This window comes from Scyliorhinus torazame, chromosome 7, assembly GCF_047496885.1.
Source record: "Scyliorhinus torazame isolate Kashiwa2021f chromosome 7, sScyTor2.1, whole genome shotgun sequence".
In the NCBI taxonomy this organism is placed as follows: Eukaryota; Metazoa; Chordata; class Chondrichthyes; order Carcharhiniformes; family Scyliorhinidae; genus Scyliorhinus; species Scyliorhinus torazame.
In genome coordinates, this window is record NC_092713.1 from 94,300,814 (window position 1) to 94,328,422 (window position 27,609).

At 47.9% G+C, this 27,609-nt stretch overlaps 1 protein-coding gene across 3 annotated transcripts in view; it reads right to left on the bottom strand.

Annotated features, from left to right (window-relative positions):
• Positions 1-27,331, bottom strand: part of il12rb2 (interleukin 12 receptor, beta 2a) — a 77,743-nt gene extending 50,412 nt beyond the window's left edge. For 2 of the 3 annotated variants that reach the window (XM_072511081.1, XM_072511079.1), the window contains exons 1-2: positions 27,134-27,331; positions 175-220 (exon numbers count right to left, since the gene is read on the bottom strand). The gene's annotated coding sequence lies outside the window, so the exon portion shown is untranslated. Of the gene's footprint in view, positions 1-174; positions 221-26,731; positions 27,050-27,133 lie in introns of those variants that run through there. The other variant, XM_072511080.1, reaches the window with a different exon arrangement.
• Positions 27,332-27,609: the final 278 nt, after the last annotated feature.

A 27,609-nucleotide genomic window follows, 5' to 3' on the forward strand; every position in this document is an offset into this window, starting at 1 on the left:
TTTATCTCAATGGTGTTTGTGGGATGCTGCCATGCGTGAATTGGCTGCTTTATTTCTCTACTTTACAACTATGGCTATAGTTTTATAACTGTGAAGCAATTTGGGATTGTTTCTTTAGTCTCTCTCTCTCTATGGGCTACTGTCCAAACACAAACAAAATATTGGAATACTCACATTGGTGCACAGTGACACAACAATCATGCTTTCCAGTATTGGGTCTCTGCAGTAACAAACCAAAAAAAAGTGATATTAATATTTGAGGTGTCCAAAGATAAGCCAACATCAATAAAACCTGATAATTTATCTCATTGTTGGTTGTGCAACATAGGTGTGCATAAGTTGCCTCTGAATTTCCTGCATTACAATGACTACATTGGCTCCCGTGCGTTCCCCCCTCCGTTCTATCAGTTGTTGGCTTCGAATAGGTCTTTGGAACAGGCCTACGAATGGCCCTCCTGCTTTGAGGAAGCCCTCGTCCGACCCTCGATTCGGGAAGCAAATATAAGGGCATCTACCCTCTTCCCCATATGAAGTTCTGGTTGGTCTGATACTCCAAAGACTGCCACTCTTGGGCGCAGCTCCACCCTCACCCCCACAACCTTGTACATCCAAAACCCGACACGCCTGGGGCAGGCCCAGAACATGTGGGAGTGGTTGGCCGGGCCTCCCTGGCACCGTCCACATTGGTCCTCAACCTTCAGAAAGGACCTGCTCATCCAGGTTCTCGTCAGGTGTGCTCTGTGCACTACTTTTAGCTGCATGAGGCTTAGCCTCGTGTACCAAGCTACTATTTCCTGGCACTACTTTTCTTCTTTGCCTTTGTAAATTAAGGAGCTGAATGAGTCTGCGTTTTCAGGCTAAATCCAGTGCCTATTTTGCGGTGTTCTGGAGGAGAGCCACCTGATGTGTGACTACTCGGCACATCCCCGTCACCGGAAGTCCCAGCTTCAAATACTGAGGCTGCAGGGAATGTATATGCTGACATTATGTTGGAACAATAATAAATCTATAGATGGACTTTCAGAGGTTTACCTCTTGTGAATTGAGGGACAGCATAAACAGTGTTTATTCCATTACTCCAGGGTTTCCATTGACCTTCTGCCGAAGTTACTTCAGGAAAGCCCCACGGAAATTCTCCCCAGAAATGACTCTGTCATGCATGACAAAACTGTCGTCCTATCAAGATTTTTACCAATTTATCGGGTCTAAGAATAGGAATACAACTTTTGTCAAGAGCCTGGTCTTGTGACTTTTTTATAGTCATATAGTTTTCTCCGGAGTTGCAAAGGCAGATTTATATCTGATGGGCTCAATATTACTCGAGCAATAAACTCTTATTTCCTTGAAATCTGCCCATTATAATTTCAACATCTATCGCCACAGAAATCAAAATTTCCTAATTATCAATCTTGTTTCATGATCAAATCCTTGTTTAGAATCCTGGAAACATTAAAATTGTTCCTTTGTTGAGTTGGAGGCCTGAATATTTGTGGGGAGGAGTGGGTCTCCAGTTTAACCAAAATAGAGCCAGAACCCCGATTCCGTAAGTCAACACCTGAACTAGTACCCACCAGTTTCACCATGGGGGGGGGGGGGGGAGAAACGGGGGCAGGTTGCACTCTGCACACCCGTGGTTCATGGAGACAGCTGCATATATACGAGTGACTTTTGTCACCTGAAATAGGACTCATGGGCTTTACACCTTTCAGAAGATGGTCTAAATTTAATGGAGTACTTTGGAAAGGTAGGGTACCATTTTGAAGAGGTAACAGACCCTTTTGGATAGATCCAGTGACCCCTTTTGGAGACACAAAGCGCCCTTTGATTGTGTATAAAAAGTGGATAAACTAATTGGAACTGTCAAGGCATGTAAATCATGTTAGAACTGTCAACATATTTAAATCTTAAAGAAAAAGGTTGGCAATTTGAAATAAATCTGTGCTTGCTATTTCACTCTGTCTGTTGACATAAGATGATCATTAAGGATTTGGCCTGCATGACTGATTTAATAATCTATCATTATCACAATGTGGGGCTATGAAAACAAATGCTCTTTTTTAAATAAGGGATTAAGTAGTGAATTAAATGTTTGCTTTTATAAAGAATTGAATAATTGAAAGAAGTTAAATGAGGCTTTATCAATGAGAATATTTTTTAAATAGTGAAATTGTAATAGATACTTAACTTTATTTAATCTCAGCTTGGCGCCTGAGGTTTTCCCTCGGGTGACTACTAGGCAAGTTGGCATGAAGGATGCAAGGGCAAAAGGTGATGGGTGGGGCAGGGGTAGGCATGTGTTTGCACTGTTGGCATAGGGGCTCGGTAGAGGGGCACAGAATGGCATAGAGGGCAAGAGGGGCATGCAGGTTGGGTGGGGGTCATGAGTCAGCCTGCATGGGGCATGTGCCAGATGAGGGGGTGTAGAGTGCAAGAGCTTAGGGGGCTGCTTTATTCCTTTCCTTACCGAGTCTTTCAGCTCCAAGGCCAGCCTTTCACACAGCCCACCTCTACATCCAACAACCCCTGTGGCTGCCTCCATATCCAAGGGACTGCTGGAACTTACTAATTTGCAGTTCGCATAACTAGACTTCTGGAGGTTACGCTGGCGCTGGCGGGATTGGCGCCACGCCAACCGGCAGCGAAGGGCTGAGTTGGCACCTGGGCAGAACCGCTGGCGTGTTTCCTGCGCAGAGGGTTTCTTCTCCGCGCCGGCCATCGTGGAGCCTTACAGAGGTGCGGAGGGAAAGAGTGCCCTCACAACACAGACCCGCCCGCAGATCGGTGGGCCCCAATCGCGGGGCAGGCCACCGTGGGGGCCCCCTCAGGGCCGGATCCCCCTGCGCCCCGCTCGAGGACCCCGCTAACCGCCCTCCAAGCCAGGTCCCGCCGGTATGGACCTTGTCTATTTCACGCCGGCAGGACTGGCCGAAAACAGGTGGCCACTCGGCCCATCGGTACCCAGAGAATCTCCGGGGGGGCACTGCCAACTGCCCCCGACCAGCGCGATCCCCGCCCCCGCCCGAAAACTGGCGCCGGAGAATTCGACAGCCAGTGTCGGAGCGGCGGGGCGGGATTCACGCCGGCCCTGCCTATTTACCCCCCAGCGGGGGGTCAGAGAATCCCGCCCCAGATCTCTGCAAGGACAACTCAGCTAGCCTCATCCACTCCCCTCACCATTTCCCTGTAGCCCGGCAAATCTTTTCTCTTCAACTAATTATCCAATTTCTTTTTGAAATTTGAAGCCACCTCCAGGCAGTACAATCCAGATCCTAACCACACACTCTAAAAAGCTTTCCCTCATGTCCTCTGATCCTTTTATCAATCATATTAAATCTGTGTCTCCTGGTTCTCTAGCCTTCTGTCAACAAAAACAATTTCCCTTTATTGACTCTTTCTAGCCCCCTCCTGATTTTGCAAATCTCCTTTCGATCTTCTCTTTTATAAGACGAGGAAGAGCAGTCTCAGCTTCATCAATCAATCCATGTAAAAGGAGTCTCTGATTTCTGGAACCATTCTTGTCATTCTTTTCTGCACCTAAATCCTTCGCATCCTTCCTAAATTTGGTGCACAGTGTTGGGCACAGTTGAGGCAAAAGTAGTGTGTTGGAAAGGTTCACAATCATTTATTTGCTTTTGTATCGTGAAAGCCTAATTTTTTTTTTTTAATAAACATTTTATTGAGGTATTTTTGGTATAGTGACAACAACAAAATCAACAATATACATGAAACCATAAACATAGAAGTCGACGAACGGCTGCCACCTCCGGGTAAACCGAAACAGTGACCCTCTCAAGGCGAACTTGATTTTCTCCAAACAGAGAAAGCTAGCCATGTCCGATAGCCAGGTCTCCGACTTCGGGGGCTATGAGACCCTCCAAGCTAATAGTATCCGTCTCCGGGCCACCAGGGAAGCAAAGGCCAGAACGTCTGCCTCTTTCTCCTCCTGGTTTCCCGGGTTTTCCGACACCCCGAAAATCGCCACCTCTGGACTCAGCGCCACCCTTGTTTTTAACACCGTGATGCCAAAATACCCTAAGCTTTGGACATTCCAAAACATGTGGACATGGTTCGCTGGTCCTCCCGCACATTTTGCACACCTGTCCTCCACCCCAAAGAATCTGCTCATCCGGGCCACTGTCATGTGAGCCCGGTGAACGACCTTAAATTGTATCAGGCTGAGCCTGGCACATGTGGCAGACGTGTTGACTCTACTCAACGCGTCTGCCCATGGACCATTCTCCATCTCACCTCCCAGCTCCTCCTCCCACTTGGGCTTCAGCTCCTCGGTCTGCTTCTCCTCCGACCCCAGAAGCTCCTTATAAATGTCCGAGACGCTCCCTTCTCCCACCCACCCTATGGAAACTACCCTGTCCTGAATCCCCCTCAGCGGTAGGAGCGGGAAGGTTGACACCCGTTTACGAAGGAAGTCCCGCACCTGCAGCTACCGGAATCTGTTTCCCCTCGCCAACCCAAATCTTTCCTCCAATGCCCTCATACCTGGAAAGCTCCCCTCTATGAACATATCCCCCATCCTCTCAATCCCTGCTCTCCGCCATATCTGGAACCCCCCATCCATACTCCCCGGGGCAAACCGGTGATTATCACAGATTGGGGCCCAGACCGATGCTCCCACATGCCGCCTCCACTGGCCCCAAACTCTCAGAGCCGCCACCACCACTGTACTGGTGGAGTACCGTGCCAACGCGATCGGCAGAGGCGCAGTTACCAACGCTCCCAAACCAGTGCCCTTACATGAAGCCGCCTCCATATGCACCCATACCGACCTCTCCACCACCACCCACTTCCTGATCATGGCTACATTAGCCGCCCAGTAATAGTTGCTAAAATTTGGCCGTGCCAGCCCGCCCTCTCCCAGACTCCGCTCAAGCATTACCTTCCTTACTCGCGGGGTCTTGCCCCCCCCAGACGAAGCCCGCTATCACTGTTGACCCGCTTAAAAAAGGACCGCGGCGCCAATCAGAGACAACCATCGGTTTGTCCCAGGAAGGCTGGACGGGGGGTTTCAGAGTTGGCATCGGGCAGGGATTAGAAGAATGGGGGACCTGTTTATTGACGGGACGTTTGCGAGCTTAGGGGCGCTGGAGGAGAAGTTTGGGCTACCCCCGGGAAACGCTTTCAGGTACATGCAAGTGAGGGCGTTTGTGAGGCGGCAGGTGAAGGAATTTCCACTACTCCCGGCACAGGGGGTTCAAGACAGGGTGATTTTGTGCGTATGGGTCGGAGAGGGCAAGGTGTCGGCGATATGCCAGGAGGTGAAAGAAGAGGGGAAGGCTTTGGTAGAGGAGCTGAAGGGTAAATGGGAAGAGGAGTTGGGGGAGGAGATTGAGGAGGGGCTATGGGCTGATGCCCTAAGTAGGGTTAATTCCTCTTTGTGTGCCAGGCTTAGCCTGATACAATTTAAGGTGGTTCATAGAGCGCATATGACGGGGGCGAGGCTGAGTAGGTTCTTTAGGGTGGAGGACAGATGTGGGAGGTGCTCAGGGAGCCCGGCGAACCACGTCCATATGTTTTGGTCATGCCCGGCACTGGAGGGGTTCTGGAGAGGAGTGGCGGGAGCAATATCTCAGGTGGTGAAAGTCCGAGTCAAGCCAAGCTGGGGGCTAGCACTATTTGGAGTAGTGGACGAGCCGTGAGTGCAGGAGGCGAAAGAGGGCGGCATTCTGGCCTTTGCGTCCCTAGTAGCCCGTCGAAGGATCTTGCTAATGTGGAAGGAGGCGAAGCCCCCCAGCGTGGAGGCCTGGATAAATGATATGGCAGGGTTTATCAAGTTGGAGAGGATAAAGGGGGAAGGAGGGTTTCTCTGGGGGGCATTTGAGCAAGAAAACACATGAATGATCCGGAAACTGACATGTACGGGAAAAATCCAATGTACAAAGTTCTGTATCTTATTGACTTGCCATGTTCATGTCTTGCCAGGCAAGCGTTCTTTCTTTTCTTTGTTACGGGGGGGGGGGGGGGGGGGGGGGGGGGGGGGTTGGTTTTGTTTGTAAGGTGGAAAATATTGTTGAAAAATTCTTAATAAAAACATATTTTAAAAAAAAAGGACTGTGGAATAAAGATGGGGAGATACGGAAATACAATTGGAATCTCGGGAGGACCGTCATCTTCACTGTTTGCACCCTCCCAGCGACAATGGAAGCACGACCCATCTCCGAAAATCGTTCTTCATTTGGTCCACCCAGCCGGGCCAGATGAAATTTATGCAGCCATTCCAATTCCCGCGCCACTTGAATGCCTAGGTACCTAAAGCTTCCCTTTACTAAGCGGTGATGTGTTGGGTAAGCTGGGTCTGCGAGGACTGCGTTTACTGTAGCAGAGAGAGAGAGACAGGCTTCCAACACTTGAAGAAATGCAACTCTATTTTATTAAACTCTTCTGACTTGACTGGAGACCAGAGGCTAACCTGACCAGACTATCTTACTACCACATGGTGGATGTTCTAGTTGTTGCTCACAGGTTCTGACTGTCTCAGAGGCTGCATCTCCGGAGAGCGGGAAAACTAGTGCCCCCTGGTTATATAGTGGCTGTCCCCTGTCTGGTGATTGGCTGCTGTGTTCTATATGTTCATTGGTCATCCTTTGTGTCACTCACTGTCTGTCTGTGCTCCATCATATATTTGTGTGTATATTATGACAAGCAGCAGCTCTCCCAGTCGCCTCTCCTGTCCTCTCGCCTGGACCACAAACATCTCACTCTTTCCCATATTAAGCTTATACCCCAAAAACCGGCCAAATTCCCCGAGAGTCCTCATGATTTCTTCCATCCCCTCTATTGGGTCCGAAACGTACAGAAGCAAGTCATCCGCATAGAGCGAAACCCTGTGCACACGCACCCCCCCCCCCCGATCAGTCATCTCCAGCCCCTCGAGGATCTGAGCAATTGTCAACGGCGCTATAGCCAGCGCAAACAACAGTGGGGAGAGGGGGCATCCCTGCCTCGTCCCCCGGTGCAGTCTAAAATAGTCCGATGTTGTCCGATTCGTCCGTACACTTGCCACAGGAGCCTGATACAGTAACCTGACCCAGTCAATAAAGCCCCGCCCGAATCCGAACCGTCCCAGTATCTCCCACAGACAGTCCCATTCTACCCGATCAAAAGCCTTTTCTGCATCCATTGCGATCACTACCTCCACCTCCCTACCTTCCGGGGGCATCATGATCACATTTAACAGCCTTCTTACAATGGCCATCAACTGCCTGCCCTGAAGAAACCTCGTCTGGTCCTCCCCAATAACGTCCGGAACACAATCCTCAATCCTGGAGGACAAGATTTTGGCCAGGAACTTGGCATCTACATTCAACAGGGAGATCGGCCTGTACGACCCACCCAGCTCCGGGTTCTTGTCCCACTTAAGAATCAGCGTAATCGTTGTCTGTGACATCGTCGGGGGCAGCACCCCTCTTTCCCTTGCCTCATTTGAACACCCTCAACAATACCGGCCCCAATATCACCGAGAACGTATTATAAAACTCCACTGGGCACCCCTCCGGACCCGGGGCCTTACCCGCCTGCATAGCCTTCAAGCCCTCCACTATCTCCTCCAGCCGCCTGCATAGCCTTCAAGCCCTCCACTATCTCCTCCAGCCGCCTGCATAGCCTTCAAGCCCTCCACTATCTCCTCCAGCCCGATTGGGGCCCCCAGCCCAATTGGGGCCCCCAGCCCAATTGGGGCCCCCAGCCCAATTGGGGCCCCCAGCCCAATTGGGGCCCCCAGCCCAATTGGGGCCCCCAGCCCAATTGGGGCCCCCAGCCCTTCTACCCGCTCCCCATCCACCTTTGGGAAATTCAGCCCCTCCAAGAGGTGCCTCATCCCCATAGGGGGTTCCGACCTGTACAGCTTGCTGTAGAAATCCCTAAACGCCTTATTCACCCCTGCTGAATCACCAACCAGGTTCCCATCTCCGTCCATTACTTTCCATATCTGCCTCCCTCTTCCTAAGCTGCTGTGCAAGCATTCTGCCGGCCTTCTCTCCATGTTCATAGATCGCCCATCTCACCTTTCTCAGCTGCTCCACCACCCTCCCTGTGGTCAGCAAGCTAAACTCCACCTGTAACCTCTGCCATACCCTTTAAAGCCCTGCCACTGGGGTCTCCGCATACCTCCTATCGATCTGTAGTATCTCCTTTACCAGTCGGTCTGTCTCTGCCCTGTCCACCTTCCCCTATGGGCCCGGATCAAGATCAGCTCCCCCCTGACCACCGCCTTCAGTGCTTCCAGACCATCGCTGCTGAAATTTCCCCCGTGTCGTTGACCTGCAGGTAGTTCTGAATACATTTCCTCAGCCGCTCGCACACCCCTTCGTCAGCCAAAAGTCCCACATCTAACCTCCAGTTTGGGCGCTGGTTACTGTCTTTACTAACCTGCAGGTCAACCCAGTGCGGAGCATGGTCTGAGATTGTAATCGTCGAGTACCCAGTGTCCACCACCCCTGCCAGTAAGGCCCTGCTCAAAATAAAGAAATCAATCCGGGAGTACACTTTATGCACGTGTGAGTAGAAGGAGAACTCCTTCACCCTCGGCTGCCCAAATCTCCAAATCCACCCCTCAAAACAGCTCCATGAACCCTCTTAGTTCCTTTGCCATTGCTGGCACCCTGCCCGTTTTCAAGCTTGACCGGTCCAAGCCAGGGTCTATAACGGTGTTGAAGTCCCCTCCAATGACCAACCTGTGCGAGTCCAGGTCTGGTATCTTCGCCAGCATCCTCTTTATAAACTCCACAACATCCCAATTTGGCGCATACACATTTACTAAGACCACCTGCACCCCCTCTAGCTTCCCATTGACCATAATGTACCGACCTCCCACGTCCAAGACTATTCTACCCGCCTCAAGCTCTACCCGCCTCAAACACCACCCGCTTATTGATCAGGATCGCGACCCCTCTAGTCTTTGTACCTAGTCCCGAGTGAAAGATCTGACTGACCCAGCCTTTCCTCAGTCTAACCTGGTCCGTAACTCTAAGGTGCGTCTCCTGCAACATTCCCACATCCACCTTCAATCCCCTAAGGTGCACGAACACACGTGCCCTTTTGAACGGCCCATTTAACCCTCGAATATTCCAGGTGATCAGCCTAGTTAGGGGGCTCATTGACCCCCCCCCCTCCACCGATCAGCCATCCCCCCTTTTAGGCCCGCCTCCAGCCTGTGCTCTGCACCTCCACCGGTCCATCCCCAGGCAGCCCCCCACCCCCAACCTCCTTTCTGTCCCTCAGCCCAAGTCCCTCCCTCGTCAGCAGAACATTCACCCCCCCTCCCCCCTCTAGTAACAACACCCTGTAACCCAACCCCTTAACTAAACCAAACATATGCACACACCTCACTGCGCTACCAAGAGCTAGCTCGCCCAGCTAGCTTGGTGGCCCCCATCCCCGGCACCAGATAGTCTACCACCTATTGTTCCCTCCCCACCCGTCTCCAGCCTATTGCTCCCACTCCACCTATTGATTCCCCCCCAACCCCCGCTCATACAAACAAACTCCAACATCAAACAATCCCCACACAATTGCCCAACAGTAAAAACACTAAGATCAAAACAAGCACACCTCCATCCCCCAACAGTGCAAATGAAAACCTTAACTCTCTCAGCTCTACCGCTGGTTCCAAATAAATGCAAAAGGCATCACAAGCATCTTCCATGAAACGAGAAACCTTTTACAAAAACAGAGAAACAAAAAGAAAAAACAAAAACATGAATGTTGCAGCCAAGTTCAAATGTTCTCAATCCATCACCAGCCCTTTCTTTTTCGTAAAGTCCAACGCGTCCTCAGACGACTCAAAGTAGAAGTGTTGATCCTCATGCGTGACCCAGAGACGGGCTGGGTATAATAGACCAAACTTCACCTTTTTCTTAAAAAGGATCGACCTGATCTGGTTGAAGCCTGCTCTCCTCCTGACCACCTCTACACTCAGGTCCTGTAAACCCGCAGGATGCTATTGTCCCATTTACAGCTCCGTGTCAGCTTGGCCCACTGTAGAATGCGCTCCTTATCCGAGAACCTGTGGAATCCCACTACCATTGCCCTTGGGGGGTCTCCCATTCGCAGCTTCCTCGCGAGTGCTCTGTGAGCCCTCGCCACCTCCAAGGGCCGGGAGAATGCCCCATCCTCCAGCAGCTTCACAAACACGTCTGCGATGTATGCCCCAGCGTCCGTTCCTTTGGACCCCTCCGGGAGCCCGACGATTCTTAGGTTCTGCCGGCAGGACCTATTTTCTAGGTCCTCCACATTCTCCAGGAGCTTCTTCTGCTGGTCCCTCAGCATCCCCACCTCCAGCTCCACCGCAGTCTGATGTTCCTCCTGCTCAGCCAGCGCCTTCTCGATCGCCCGATCCTGGGAGTTCAATCTCTGCTCCAACCGTTCAATCGACTCTTTTTTCAGGTCCAAGCAGTCCCGTTTCTGTGCAGCAAAGCTTTCCTGAATGACTTGCATCAGCTGCTCCATAGACTGCTGGGTCGACAAGCCAGAAGTCCGAACCTCCGCCATGCTGTCTTCTGTTGCAGCTGCAGCCCAAGCCTTCTCTAACATTTTGTTTCTGCCCTTACGAACACTTCTAGTCCTTCTCTCCATGCACCGAAGTGGGAATTCAGTAAACAATTGCCACTAACATCCGTTTTACAATTCAAGTCCGGTCGAAAAACAGGGGAAAGGTCCAAAAGTCCGACCAGAGCGAGAGCCACCAAATGTGCGACTTACTCCTTAATAGCCGCCACCTGAAATCCCTAAAGCCTCATTAACCACCCTCTCAACCTGCACTGACACAGTCAACAATTTTTGGACACATATGCCAAGGACGCTCTTCCCCTTGTCATCATGTATCTACTGATTTGAGGATGATTATTACTAAGTACGAAGTCTTACAACACCAGGTTAAAGTCCAACAGGTTTGTTTCGATGTCACTAGCTTTCGGAGCGCTGCTCCTTCCTCAGGTGAATGAAGAGGTCTGTTCCAGAAAAACATATATAGACAAATTCAAAGATGCCAAACAATGCTAGGAATGCGAGCATTAGCAGGTGATTAAATCTTTACAGATCCAGAGATGGGGTAACCCCAGGTTAAAGAGGTGTGAATTGTCTCAAGCCAGGACAGTTGGTAGGATTTCGCAGGCCAGATGGTGGGGGATGAATGTAATGTGACATGAATCCCAGGTCCCGGTTGAGGCCGCACTCATGTGTGCGGAACTTGGCTATAAGTTTCTGCTCGGCGATTCTGCGTTGTCGCGGGTCCTGAAGGCCGCCTTGGAGAACGCTTACCCGGAGATCAGAGGCTGAATGCCCTTGACTGCTGAAGTGTTCCCCAACTGGAAGGGAACATTCCTGCCTGGTGATTGTTGCGCGATGTCCGTTCATTCGTTGTCGCAGCGTCTGCATGGTCTCGCCAATGTACCACGCTTCGGGACATCCTTTCCTGCAGCGTATGAGGTAGACAACGTTGGCCGAGTCACACGAGTATGTACCGCGTACCTGGTGGGTGGTGTTCTCACGTGTAATAGTGGTATCCATGTCGATGATCTGGCACGTCTTGCAGAGATTACCATGACAGGGTTGTGTGGTGTCGTGGTCACTGTTCTGAAGACTGGGTAGTTTGCTGCAAACAATGGTTCGTTTGAGGTTGCGCGGTTGTTTGAAGGCAAGTAGTGGGGGTGTGGGGATGACCTTGGCAAGATGTTCATCGTCATCAATGACGTGTTGAAGGCTGTGAAGAAGATGACGTAGTTTCTCCGCTCCGGGGAAATACTGGACGACGAAGGGTATTCGGTCGGTTGTGTCCCATGTTTGTCTTCTGGGGAGGTCGGTCCGGTTTTTCGCTGTGGCGCGTTGGAACTGTCGATCGATGAGTCGAGTGCCATATCTCATTCGTACAAGGGCATCTTTCAACGTCTGTAAGATGTCTGTTACGCTCCTCCTCGTCTGAGCAGATCCTGTGTATACGGAGCGCTTGTCCATAGGGGATGGCTTCTTTAATGTGTTTAGGGTGGAAGCTGGAGAAGTGGAGCATCATGAGGTTATCCGTGGGTTTGCGGTAAAGCGAAGTGCTGAGGTGACCGTCCTTGATGGAGACGAGTGTGTCCAAGAATGCAACTGATTTTGGAGAGTAGTCCATGGTGAGTCTGATGGTTGGATGGAACTTATTAATGTCATTGTGTAGTCGTTTCAGTGATTCTTCGCCGTGGGTCCAAAGGAAAAAAATGTCATCGATGTATAACATCGGTTGAAGGTCCTGTGCGGTGAGTAGGTCCTGTTCAAACTTGTGCATGAAGATGTTGGCGTATTGGGGTGCGAATTTGGTCCCCATGGCTGTTCAGTGCGTCTGAATGAACAACTTGTTGTCGAAGGTGAAGACGTTGTGATCCAGAATGAAGCGGATGAGTTGCAGAATTGCGTCTGGAGATTGGCAGTTGTCGGTGTTGAGTACTGAGGCTGTTGCAGCAATGCCGTCGTCATGGGGGATGCTGGTGCCGACAACAAGCTCTTCATTCAGACGCACGGAACAGCCATGGGGACCAAATTCGCACCCCAATACGCCAACATCTTCATGCACAAGTTTGAACAGGACCTACTCACCGCACAGGACCTTCAACCGATGTTATACACCAGATACATCGATGACATTTTTTTCCTTTGGACCCATGGCGAAGAATCACTGAAACGACTACACAATGACATTAACAAGTTCCATCCAACCATCAGACTCACGATGGACTACTCTCCAAAATCAGTTGCATTCTTGGACACACTCGTCTCCATCAAGGACGGTCACCTCAGCACTTCGCTTTACCGCAAACCCACGGATAACCTCATGATGCTCCACTTCTCCAGCTTCCACCCTAAACACATTAAAGAAGCCATCCCCTATGGACAAGCGCTCCGTATACACAGGATCTGCTCAGACGAGGAGGAGCGTAACAGACATCTACAGACGTTGAAAGATGCCCTTGTACGAATGAGATATGGCACTCGACTCATCGATCGACAGTTCCAACGCGCCACAGCGAAAAACCGGACCGACCTCCCCAGAAGACAAACATGGGACACAACCAACCGAATACCCTTCGTCGTCCAGTATTTCCCCGGAGCGGAGAAACTACATCATCTTCTTCACAGCCTTCAACACATCATTGATGACGATGAACATCTTGCCAAGGTCATCCCCACACCCCCACTACTTGCCTTCAAACAACCGCGCAACCTCAAACGAACCATTGTTTGCAGCAAACTACCCAGTCTTCAGAACAGTGACCACGACACGACACAACCCTGTCATGGTAATCTCTGCAAGATGTGCCAGATCATCGACATGGATACCACTATTACACGTGAGAACACCACCCACCAGGTACGCGGTACATACTCGTGCGACTCGGCCAACGTTGTCTACCTCATACGCTGCAGGAAAGGATGTCCCGAAGCGTGGTACATTGGCGAGACCATGCAGACGCTGCGACAACGAATGAACGGACATCGCGCAACAATCACCAGGCAGGAATGTTCCCTTCCAGTCGGGGAACACTTCAGCAGTCAAGGGCATTCAGCCTCTGATCTCCGGGTAAGCGTTCTCCAAGGCGGCCTTCAGGACCCGCGACAACGCAGAATCGCCGAGCAGAAACTTATAGCCAAGTTCCGCACACATGAGTGCGGCCTCAACCGGGACCTGGGATTCATGTCACATTACATTCATCCCCCACCATCTGGCCTGCGAAATCCTACCAACTGTCCTGGCTTGAGACAATTCACACCTCTTTAACCTGGGGTTACCCCATCTCTGGATCTGTAAAGATTTAATCACCTGCTAATGCTCGCATTCCTAGCATTGTTTGGCATCTTTGAATTTGTCTATATATGTTTTTCTGGAACAGACCTCTTCATTCACCTGAGGAAGGAGCAGCGCTCCGAAAGCTAGTGACATCGAAATAAACCTGTTGGACTTTAACCTGGTGTTGTAAGACTTCGTACTGTGCTCACCCCAGTCCAACGCCGGCATCTCCACATGATTACTAAGGGTCACGAATTTCTGCCATGGGTCTTCATGTGGCTGGATAGGCCGATTCTTGACCTAGGAGATCTTTGGGCACATCGGCAGTATGTCCCACAAGGCAGTCGGACATGGAGTGAATAATTTGCTTCCATTTCCTCCCTTCTTTGCCACTGCTCCAACTCAACATTAAGACGTTATGACTCAAGGCATAGCTTCATGGACAGGTTGTCACCATTTATTTTTTAAAAAATATTTTAATTCAAATGTTCAACATTTTTACAAATAAATCCAACCTCCTCCCCCCCCCCCCCAACCCCCCTTCCCAAACTGTGCCCCCCCCAACCTCTTGGCAACCAGATCCCCAAAATGTACAACAAACAAACCTCATTTCTGGTGGAACCCCTCAGAAGAAATTTCACCTTCTCCAAATACAGGAACTCTACTAGATCCCCCAGCCACGATAAGGCACAAGAGAGGGAGGGGGGGGAAGCCGACCTCCACACCAACAGGACCAGCCTGCAACTTTGGCTGGTCCCTCACCCGGAATATGGCCTCCAAGGGACCCAGCTCCAATTCCACGTGCAGAACCTCAGACAAACGACCCCCAAAATGTCTACAACTTCGGAAAGGACAACATATGGACATGATTGGCTGGGCCCCTTCCACACCGCTCACAGCTTTCCTCCATCTCCTCGAACAACCGGCTCATCCTTGCCTTTTTTTGTTAAATGCGCCCTGTAACCACTTTTAATTGAATCAATCCCAGCCTCGCGCAGGAGGTCGAGGCATTGACCCCTTGCAGCACTTCGTACCATAATCCTTCCTCATACACCATCCCCAATTCTTCCTCCAGCTTCGTCATAATCCCTTCCATAGACTCCTTGTCCTCCTCCATGATCCTACCGTAGATCACCGAAATGACCCCATTCTTCAGCCCCCCCACTGACAGCACTTCCTCCAACAATGAAGACTGTGCCATTGGAAGATTTGGGAAGACCTTACTAGCAAAATTCCACACCTGCATATACCTGAAGCCATCCTCACTCTGGAGCCAACACATTATCCCCAACTCCTCTAAGCTTGCAAACTGCTCCTCCAAAAACAGATCCATCATCTCTTTCACTCCCATCTCCTCCCATCCCCAGAACCTCGCATCCATCTTCCCTGGCTCAAACCCATGATTCCCTCTTATCGGCATTACCCTCGAACTTGCCCTCAACCTGAAGTGCTGTCAGAATTGCCCCCAAATCTTCAGCATGTCTACTACCACAGGACCACCAGAGTACTTCCCCAGGATGAACGGTAGCAGCGCATTGCCCGTGCCCGCAACCCTGACCCTTTACAAGAACCCGCCCCCATTCAAACCCAACAAAGCCTCTGTCTCTCTACTCCAGCCCTGCATCTTCTCCGCATTCGCCACCCAGTAATAGTGTAACAAGATCGGAAGGGCTAAACGACCAGACTACCAGCCCTTTGGAGAACCACCTTCCTATCCTCGCTACCTTCCCTGCCCACACAACTACGAGACCAGCCTGTCCACCCCTCAAAAGAATAACTTTGGTAAAAAGGCCGGCAGACACTGGAACATAAACAAGAACCTTGGCAGAACGAGGTTGTCATCATTTTAAACAATTGGTAGAGCAGGGGGAGGTTGGCATTGCCGAATTTGCTTCATTATTAGTGGGCAGCGAATGTGGACAAGGTGCGGCGGTGGTGGGGAGGAGAAGGGGTAGAGCGGGTTTGGATGGAGGAGGAATCTTGTAAGGGGTCTAGTTTGGGGGCTATGGTGACGGCAGCATTGCCAATGGCTTTGAGTAGGTATTCAGGGAGCCCAGTGGTGCAGTCCAAGGTGATGATATGGAATCAGCTAAGGAGGCATTTTAGGATGGAAGGGATGTCTGTGCAAACGCTGCTGTGTGGGAATCATGGGTTTGAGCCAGGGGGGATGGATACAGGAGGTGGAGGGAAGTGGGGCTGGTCAAGGTGAGGGATTTATATTTGGAGGAAGGGTTCGCCAGTCTGGAGGAACTAAGGGCTGCCGAGAGATAGTGAGTTCAGATATCTGCAGGCGAGGGACTTTGCACAAAAGGTCTGGAGGGGGTTCCATAGGTTGCCGGGATACACCCTGCTGGAGTGATTGCTGCTTCCGGATGTGGAAAGGGAGGGAAAAATTGGGGATATATACAAGTGGCTGGGCGAGCAGGGAGGTGAGCGGGTGGTGAAGATCAAGGAGAAATGGGAAGGGGAGTTGGGAGGGGAGATCAATTGTGGAAAATGGAGTGAGGCACTGCGAAGGGTAAGTGGGACCTCCTCTTGTGCAAGGATGAGCCTGATACAGTTTAAGGTGGTGCACAGGGTGCATATGACTCGGGCGAAAATGAGTGGGTTCTTTCAGGGGGTAGCAGATCAGTGTGAGAGGTGTGGGCGGGGGCCAGCGAATCACACGCACATGTTTTGGGGTTGCAAACAATTGGGAAGATCCTGGGCAGGAATGTTTGCGGTCTTAGCCAGGATAGTGGAGGAGGGAGTGGACCCGGACCCTTTGGTGGAGATATCTGGGGTTTCAGAGAAGCCGGGGCTCATGGAGAGGGGGAAGGCCGATGTCGTGGCCTTCGCCTCTCGGATTGCATGGCGGCAAATTTTGCTGGAGTGGCATTCGCCATTGCCACCGGGGGTAGTGGCATGGTTGGGTGACCTGTACGATTTCCTGCGGTTAGAGAAGATAAAGAATGAGTTAAGGGGCTCAGCAGGGGAGTTTGAGAAAAGGTGGGGGATGTTTGTGACCGTGTTTGAGGAGCTATTCATTGCAGGGGGGAGGGGGGTGATAAAGGGGAAAAATCTGTACAGACTGTATAGTTGATTGTTGGGAAGTATGTTTCCCGGGGTGTTTATTTGCTGTAACCTGCTTTGATACATGTTTGTAATAAAATACGTTTGAAAAAAAAAAAAAAAAACAATTGGCAGAATCTGCTTCAATCATTAATGTCAATGACACCATGTTTCAGGCAGAATGTGTGTCAATAAAGCATTTTCTTCATCTTCCCCTGGAACGTTGGCCAGTTAGGAGTTGTGAAAACAGGATCTGCCATGAGACAGTAGCCCATTCATCAAAATTGACTTTGCAGGGGTTTTGGCTTAATGCTTGTGGAGCTGGCTTCAATAATTAGTGGTGACCTATAACCACTCTAGAACTGTACCCTTTATTTTAGATTGCCTCTCTTCGCTTTTCTGCTTTTCCTACTAAAATGTTTCACTTCACACTTCTCTGCACCAAATTTCATTTGCCAAATGTCTTGCCCAATCCACCATCTGTGCATGTCCTCTTGAAATCTATCACCATACTTCTCACAGTTCACAATGTTTCCTTTTGTGGCATCTGCAAATTTTAAACTGTGCCCTATACACCCAAATCTAGGATATTAATATAGATTAAAATAATGCAGTGGTCTGAATACCCACCCCATTATCTATGGTCATCGGGTCCATAAAACAGTGTTTCACCACTATGCTTTTTTTTCTGTCACTCAGCTGATTTCATATCCATGCTGCCACTGTCCCTTTTATTCCATATTCTTCAATTTTGTTGACAAGTCTATTATGTGGCACTTTATCAAATGCCTTTTGGACGTCCACATACAAAGCATCAACTGCGACACCCTTACCTTTATCACCGTTATCTCTTTTACTTCACCAAAAAACTCAATCAAAATAGTTAAACATAATTTGTTCTTAACAAATCCATACTGACTTTCCTTCATTAATCCACAGTTGTCCATAGGACTGGTAATTTTGACCTGGATTATTATTTCTGAAAGTTTCCCCACCACCGAGGTTAAGCTGACTGTAGATGCTGGGTTGATTCTGACATCCTGTTCGAACAATTATGCAACATTTGCAATTCTCCAGTCCTCTGGCACCACCCCTGTATCTCAGGAGGGTTGCAAAATTGTGGCCAGTGCCTCCAATTCCCACCCTTACGTCCGTCTGTATCTTTGGATGCATCTGATCTGGTCCTCATGACTTATCAACTTTAAATGCAGCGAGCCTTCCTATTACCACCGCTTTCTCAATTCAATGTCTTACCTACCCTGTCTTTCACTACAACTTTGACAGCATTATTGTCCTTGGTACAGACAAGTGCAAAGTACTAATATAGAATGTCAACCATGCCTCCATTATAAATTACTTTTTAAATTCTTCTTTTACCACTTTTTTCCTATTTATATACCCAAAGAAGACGTTTGGATTATTTTTATGTTGGCTTCCAGTCTTTCTTCATACTCTTTCTTTGCTTCTCTTATTTCTATTTTTACTAGCCTTTCAACATTCAATATTCAGTCTGGTTTTCACTTGTGAAACACCGGCACCTGCAAGTTCATCTCCAAGACCATCCTGTTAGGAACTACAAGGATTATTCCTTCACTGTTGCTCGGTCAAAATCCTAGAATTCCCTCCCTAACAGCATTGTGGGTGTACCTACACTATAGGGACTGCAAAAAGTAAAGAAAGCAGTTCACGACTACCTTCTCAAAGGCAATTAGAGACAAACAATAAAGGCTGGCTATAGGAGAAGGGGCTGACACATATCAGGTTAATGTGGGACTGAGTACAGTCCCTCTCACACAGTGATGCAGTGTTGGACAGAGTCATGTGTACAAGAAGATTGGAAACAATTCCCAGCTTGTACCTTTTACTGTATATCTGTAAATAGTTCTATGAGTCAATAAAGAATTACAGTTAATCTGCATATGACTATGAAGACTTCTTCAGACCTACTGAACTGTAACCACACCTTACAACATGGTGGCAGCTTCTGGAAAAACCCAAGACCATGCAGAAAAAAAACAGAGAAAAACGAGAATGCTAGAAGACTGAGAAAAAGTTCAGCAAAGTTCAGCAAAAGTTCCTGAAAAGACACTCCAGAAGCAGAGGCATGGAGGAAAATCACCAGCCCCAAAGAAAGGATTGAAAGCTGGAAGCAGAAATTTGAAATTCCTTACATAAGAACATAAGAATTAGGAGCAGGAGTAGGCCACCTGGCTTTTCGAGCCTGCTCCGCTATGAGATCATGGCTGATCTTTTGTGGACTCAGCACCACTTTCCCACCCGAACACCATAACCCTTTATTCTTCAAAATACTATCGATCTTTATCTTGAAAACATTCACTGGGCGAGGAATTCCATAGATTCACAACCCTTTGGGTGAAGAAGTTCCTCCTAAACTCAGTCCTAAATCTACTTCCCCTTAATTTGAGACTATGCCCCCGCGTTCTGCTTTTAACCCGCCAATGGAAACAACCTGCCTGCATCGATCCTATCTATTCCCTTCATAATTCTATATGTTTCTATAAGATCCCCCTGCATCCTTCTAAATTCCAAAGAGTACAATCCCAGTCTACTCAACCTCTCCTCATAATCCAACCCCCCCCAACTCTGGGATTAATTGCAGCAGAAGACGTTCAGTTTCTAATCCCAAAGTGCTGAATCAGCAGACCTATCAGGGGTGAGTAAATCTTTTAAATCTTCAGTCTTCAGCAAGTTGTGACAAATCTTTCAATAATTCAGACTCAGAAGTGCAGTTTGAAAAAACGTCGCTAAATCCCAATTCCCGAATCAACGTCTGAACACGGAGTGTCCGTGCCCCTCTTTGAAATGGAAAAAATAATCAAATAATATGGAGGAATCACAATTTCTTAACTCAGCTGAGAAAAAGAAAAAAGCCAGGATTTGACAAACTTGCAACTTTAAAGTACAACTGAGCCAACAGATCTCTGCAGGCAGTTGTTTTTGCAAGCGGAGTACAATCGCCATTGTTAGTGGAGCGCACCAAAACTGCCAAACGTAGGAAATTTATTTTCCTCTAAGTTAATGGTCTTCAAATTCAAATTCAGAGAGCTATTAAAGCAGAAGACACACTTTTAAATTTTCAAACCAGGATCAAGATTCCGCTCATCCAGAACAATTTGGACTGATCCCAGGGCCAAACCATGGATCAGAAGTCCACTTATCCAGAACAATTTGTACTTATTCAAGAGCCAAACCCATAGTTGGTGCCCTGGAGAAAAGAATTTCAAAACGACTGAGTACACAAGGTCAAAATAGAAAGTCATAAAAAGTCCAGACTAATAACTTGTATATTGATTTGGTGAACTTGAGGATGAAGTAATCCTAATGCGCATTAATGAATCCTCAAACTGCTTTGCTGAACTATTAAAAGTTCGATAAATATTTTAATCTTCAGGTTGTGCAGCACACAGGGCTTAAATAGAGGGATAGAAGACCCCAAGTTAAGCTAAGAAAGAGAAAAAGACATTACCAAGTAAGCCACACGAGTATGCTAGACAGGCAAAGAACTTTCTGCAAACCCCAAAGATATATCTTTTTGAAAACCCTGATACATTCCCCAAACTGCAATAGCAGGTGACAGTGTGGAGTGAGCAGCTGGCTGTGAATGAAGTGAAGCTATCTGATGAAATCCAGAATAAACAAACCCTGCAAAAGGACACTGAAATAAGATTGGGAAATATTTGTATCAACGCTGAACTGGAAGATATGAAACACAAAATTCAAGCTGAGTATATATATCTTTAAAAGCACATTATAAACTCGAACTCAAGTTTTCAATGAAGCCAACTGTTTGAGATCTGAGCAAACATATTTTGGAGGTGGTGCACAAAGATACCAAGAGGAAATAACAACTCTGAATTATTTTGTTAGGAGTTGGGAAAACTCAGCCAGAAACAGAACCAGGCACAACGGCAGGCAGAAAATGCAATCAAAGCAGTTGCACCCTTGAAAGAATTGAAGAACCAGTGGGCAGCGAAGACTCAGGAATGTTCTATATCCCAGGGAGGAAGCCAAGAGGTAGAAGAAAAAGTCAACAGAGTTAAAGAAAATTGTAGGAAATTTGGAAGAAAACCTGGGAAAGCATTAAATTTCCAAAGATACATATGAAGTCATGAAAATTAAGAACCTAGAATGGCAAGAGCAAGTAGAACCTCTCACAAAGACTATGAGGAGTCTCAGAAACAATTGGCAGAAGTGCAGTTACCGAATGTGAGCTTGAAGGATAGCGGAGGAATTATACTCTGCCAAAGAAAAATTAATCAGCGTAGAAAGCCAACTATCACGTACAAAAGATGAGTTTGTAAAGGAAAATGGGAACGGATTACAAAATTGAAATGTTGCTCAAAGGACGTAGAACACTTGAAAGAGACTTGGAACGACCAACCTGTAGAAGAAGATACAACAAAGATAGACTTTCAATTAAAACTTGAAGAATTTCAAGCATCAGAAGTCTCTAATACGCAGCCTGCAAAATTACAGCAAAAGGAGAAATAATTGCTGATGCATCAGAACAGTTTGCTTGAAAGCAGAATTAACAACCAAAAGGGATTAACCTCTTGAACCTTAATCCAATGTGAACAACATGAAGAATGCGATACCCAATACGAAAGAGCAAATCCTGATTCTGAAAGCAGATTGATGATCTAATAAGTGGATTGAGTCCAGGTGAGCAGCCAGTGACTATGGGAGAAAGATTATGAACAGAACGGAATGCCCAGGTGAACTTATCAAACTTACAAGAGTTCCGCAGATATCTCAAACAAAAAGACAACTCAACTTACCAGAGTAGTTCTGGAGCTGAATGAAAAGGTTCACCAGCTCAAAAATCAACTGGAAAAGAAGTAAGCAAGCAAAATATTATGAGTAAAATTGCGACATAAGTCGGAGTCAGAGTTCAATTTTTGAAACATAAACTTCCACATATGTCACCATGGCCCACATGATGACAGAAGAAGCAAAAGTAATGACAAACAGGCGAACACAAAGTCCGTTCACCCCGCAAGAAGCTACTTAAAATGGCAATCAAGGACCTAGTGCAACAACCAAACCAACCAAGTGCAGTTCAGCACAAAAGAATCAAAGAAAATGATGACAACCTACCCAGATGCGAGAACAACATCCAAACATACAGGGAAAACAAGCAGCCACAGAGCCTATGGCTCCTCCAACAAGATATAGGTTACAAGGTTTCCTGATTGCCTGAGCCTTTGAAGTCAATGATTAAGGGGAGGGAGGGGAAGAGAAAGATATACTAATAGCAATGTAAATGTGCAATAGTAATAACCATGTAAGACACAAGGTAAATTATCACTTAAAATACATTGGATAAAAGAATTGCAGGGAGGTGTAGTATAAGGTTCTGGTACATATAGGGTTAACGTGGCACTGAGTACAGTACCACTCACACAGTAGTGTAAGAGAGCACATGCCCCGCACCCAAGGTCAGTCCAGTGTTAGACAGAGCCATGTGTACCAGCAAGCAGAGAGACAGCTCCTAGCTTGTACCTTTACTGCATATTTGTAAATAGTTTTAAAAGTCAATAAAGATTACAGTTAACCTGCGTATGATTACGAAGACTTCTTCAGACCTACCAAACTATAGCCAGCACCCTACAAACTGGCCTTGCCAACAATGCCCACATCCTATGATGCATCTGAAAATAAAACGTGTATTTTTAACCTGACATCTGTTATAATCACCAGTTATCTGCTTCATCTTACTCTCCAGCTCATCTAGGGAACTCTGGATTTATTTGTCCTACTTTCCTCCTCCTGGGAATGTATGTCAACTGTACCCAAATTATTTCCGCCTTAACTGTTCATTTACAGTTTTGCCTGTCAAACTTTGATTCCAATTTACCTGACCAAATCTGTTCTCACCCCATTGGAATTTCTTCCCCCCAATTTACTATGTTGATTCTGGATTGTTCCTTGTTCTTTTCCAATGCTAACCTACACCTTATTACATAGTTCTGATGAAGAGTCAAAGGACTCTCCTAATAGATGCTGAGTTTTTTCAGTGCCCTCTGTTCTTGCTTCTAGAATTCGCAGTATTTTGCACCTTATAATACTTGCTCCCCTAAACATTCCCCAACTGACCTTGATCCACTCATTTCACCTCGTTCCCCAGAATCCGATCCATCAATGCCCCTGTTCTCTTTGGAACAGATGTAGACAATTAACCCAATCATACTTTCCCCTCTCTGCCATTAGGATAATTAATGCCCGGCATATATCCTTAAAAATTTGTTCCTCTATATCTTTCTCACTAGTTGATAGCCTTTGGAATACACTTAGTAGCATAATAGTATCTGTACTTTTTCTAACTAAAATAGATTCTGTCCTCGAACCTTCTAGGATAATTATCTTTAATCAATACTGCCACCTCTCTTCCTTTCTTTCATTATCTTTCAGAGCACCCTGTATTTTTGAGCTGGGTGTCCATTACCACATCATATTCTCACATGGCTACTTGCATCAGTAGCTCATTAACCTTTTTTTTAAACCACATTTTGTGTTCACATACATGCTTAGTAAACCCAATTGCATTTCCTTTTACTCAGACCCCACCTAATACCTTACAATTTCTTACTCTTATGCTAGCTGCCTCGCCCATTTTTTTTGTACATCTTGCATTTCCTCTTCTACCTCCGGATTCCCAACCCCCTTCCAAATTAAATTAATCCCTCCACAATAACACTAGCAAACTGTCACACACAGTCATTGGTCCCAGCTCTGTTTAGATGCAACCTGTTTGTACTGGTCCCATCTCCCAAGAATCTACAGCCTTCTCTTGACCCGCACCATCTCCCTAGCCACACATTCTTTATCCTTCGATTTCGATGCTCAATAATGACACAAGGTGTAATCTGGGGATTATTTCCTTTGAGGTCTTGCTTGCGTGTGTCTTTCCTAACTCCCTAAAATCTGCCTGCAGGACCTATCCATCTTTTTATTTATGCCAGCAGTACAGATATGAATGATGGCTGTTGAGCCTTCCCCCACATAGTTCTCTGCAGCCACTCAGGATTTATTTCATCCTGGCACCGGAGAGGCATCTGAAATCTCAATGAATGTCTCCAGTCACTGCAATGTGATCTTGACAACGCTGTTCGCAGATCTGGAGCATGTCAGGTTACAAATCAGGATTGTTTTAGTGCCAGTATTCAATTCAGGGGAGCCAAAAAAAAATTGTGTTGGAAACTTTTCATAAGACCATAAGATATGGGAGCAGAATTAGACCACTCGGCCCATCGAGTCTGCTCTGCCATTCAATCATAGAACACGAACATAGGACATACAGTGCAGAAGGAGGCCATTCGGCCCGATCGAGTCTACAACAAACCACTTAAGCCCTCACTTCCACCCTATCCCCGTAACCCAATAACGCCTCCTAACCTTTTTGGACACTTAAGGGCAATTTATCATGGTCAATCCACCTAACCTGCACGTCTTTGGACTGTGAGAGGAAACTGAAGCACCTGGGGGAAACCCATGCAGACTCAGAACATGCCAACTCGCACAGACAGTGACTCAACGGGGAAATCGAACCTGGGACCCTGGCACTGTGAAGCCACAGTGCTAGCCACTTGTGCGACCGTGCCTCCATGGCTGACATTTTTCTCATCCCCATTGTCCTGCCTTCTCCCCATAACCCCTGATCCCTTTATTGATCAAGGACCTATCTAACTCTGTCTTAGTGATTTGGCCTCCACAGCCTTCTGCGTCAAAGAGTTCCACAGATTCACCACCCTCTGGCTGAAGAAATGCCTCCTCATCTCTGTTTTAAAGGATTGTCCCTTTAGTCTGAGATTGTGTCCTGTGGTTCTAGTTTTTCTTACGAGTGGAAACATCCTCTCCACGTCCACTTGATCGATCCAGGCCTCGCAGCATTCCGTAAGTTTCAATAAGATTCCCCCTCATCCTTCTAAACTCGGAGTACGGACCCAGAATCCTCAACCGTTCCTCATACGACAAGCTCTTCATTCCAGGGATCATTCTTGTGAACCTCCTACGGACCCTTTCCAAGGCCAGCATATCCTTCCTTAGATACAGGGCCCAAAACTGCTCACAATACTCCAAATGGAGTCTGACCAGAGCCTAATACAGCCTCAGAAGTACATCCCTGATCTTGTGTTCTAGTCTTCTCGACATGAATGCTAACATTGCATTTGTCTTCCGAACTGTCGACTGAACCTGCACGTTAACCTTAAGAGAATCCTGAACAAGGACTCCAGAGTCCCTTTGTGCTTCTGATTTCCTAAGCATTTCCCCATTTAGAAAATAGTCTGTGCCTCCATTCCTCCTTCCAAAGTGCATAACCTTACACTTTTCCGCATTGTATTCTTTCTGCAACTTCTTTGCACACTCTCCTGTAATTCCTTCTGCAGCCTCCCTGCTTCCTCAATACCACCTGTCCCTCCATAGATCTTTGTATCATCTGCAAACTTAGGAACAGTGCCTTCAGTTCCTTCTTCCTGATCATTAATGTATATTGTGAAAAATTGTGGGCCCAGCACAGACCCCTGAGGCACACCACTAGTCACCGGCTGCCATCCTGAAAAAAAAAACCCACCCCAAGGGGTGGCGTGAACCACTCCGGTGTCGGGCCGCCCCAAAGGTGCGGAGGGGCTAGGCCAGCTCCGGAATGGTTTGCGCTGCCCTGGCTGGCAGGGAAGGGGCTTGGCGCCACGCCAACCGGCAGCGAAGATCCTCCGCCGGCTGGCGTGAGTTGGCGCATGCGCGGGAGTGCCAGCTTGTGCTGGCGTCATCCCAGCGCATGCGGGTTCATCTCCGCGTCGGCCATCGCGGAAAAATTGAGTGCCCCCACGGCACAGGCCCGCCCACGGATCAGTGGGCCCCGTTCGTGGGCCAGGCTACCGTGGGGGCACCCCCTGGAGCCAGATCCCCCCCGCGCCGAGGACCCCGGAGGCCGCTCGCACAGGTTCCGCCGGCAAATACCTGGTATAACATACGCCGGTGGAACTGGCCGAAAATGGGCGGCCACTCAACCCATCGCGGGCCAGAGAATCGTCAGGGGTGGGGGGGCGCTGCCAGCGGCCGCCGACCGGCGAGGCGCGATTCCTGCTCCCGCCAAATCTCCGACACCGGAGAATTCGGCAGCCGGCGGGGGTGGGATTCACGCCGCTCCCTGGCGAATCTCCGACCCACCGGGGGGTCGGAGAATCCCACCCTTTATCCTTAACACCATGGGCTCTTAACTTATTTAACAGTCTCCTATGCAGCTCATTACGAAAGGCCTTCTGGAAATCTAAATAAATCACATCCACTGGTTCTCCTTTGTCCAACTTCTTTGTTACCTCCTCAAAGAACTTTAACTGATTTGTCAGACATGACCTCTCCTTGACGAAGCCGTGCTGACCCAGTCCTATTTTCTTACCAATGACCGAAGGGGTTGACACAGGGAACTAAGTATCCACATAGCATTCCATTCCATCATCTCCAGCCATAGTTGTCTTTTCCATTTGCAATCCTGTTTCCAATCAGATTGTCTCCCAAAGGTATCAAGAAGCAACAAATAAATGTTACAGCAACATTCATTAGCCAACGATATTACAAATCCTGTTTAGCATGCGTTGCCACCATGTTCGGGCCTTAGTTCCCTGTGTGTAACCTTAGCTTTGTAGGAATCCATGTGGCATTGGCATTAGCGTGCGAGCAAACTGCGTTGACGATCAAAGCAACACACTTAACATGCACTGACCAGACTGATCAATCGACCACATCCACCTTTCTATCTTCTAATGAAAATGAATGAAATAAACGAGCCTAAGCTAATTACTATCTCTATTCCTCACAGATTGTCTAGAAATTGTTTTATTCTCACAGCGCAGAATAAATACACGAAATAAAACGAAAATGTTTTCCCACCTGTAATTTCAGTCCAACTAAAATTCGTCTGTTTCCCAGCCTCATTTTTGTGAGAACCACATACACGCCACGTTTTAGAAAAGAACGCATTCTGCTGCACAAAGTTGGCTCAAGTGCTGTCGACTCCCTGACTTAATCTTTAAAACAACGAAGGTCATCGACCTAAAAAAAAAAAACTCAAGTCCCGACATTGGAGCTCCTGCATCATTTGGAAAGATCTATGTTCCGCTGTAAGCACTGCCCATCTTTCTCCACTTCCACTCCCAAGCAAGTTACTGATGCTCGCAACAGGGACACTCTGTCCACGTTGCTCCGAGATGTCTGCAGCCGAAATGAACCATTACGTTCAACCTCCCCACAAAACCAAACAATCAGCCTCGGGGGGTAAGCGAGATCACTCACCGTTCACATCAATCCCCGCTTCAGGCTCTTTTCCCCCATGTCACGGGCAAGTTTCCCCGGAATTCATTGGTGGAGAGATAAATCACCCAGGCGCAGATCACAAGGCAGCGTTAACAAGAGAGGGGTTGGCTTGTTAGTCATCTATTTAAAGTCTGGGGAAAGAAAGAATGTAAACTCTTGCGTGGCCGGCGTTTTACACCACACTTGAGCTTTGTTCTCCAGAGCCGTGCTCCTGTGATTCTATTTAGAAAGCAGGCTCTAACCACACGCTTTCGCACCTCTGAAATGTGTGATCCTTCTCACACACAGTCATCAAAAAAAAAGTTTGAATGCAGTGGGCTGCTGCAATCTATTTCGTCTAGACTTTTGTAGTGTGTTTGAAATGGAAACCTACTTTCCGAGAAGTCCCTGCATTTGGAAGAAACGAGTTTTGGTGTTGATTAGTAATGTGGCGCAGTTCAATATTTCAGTGTTTT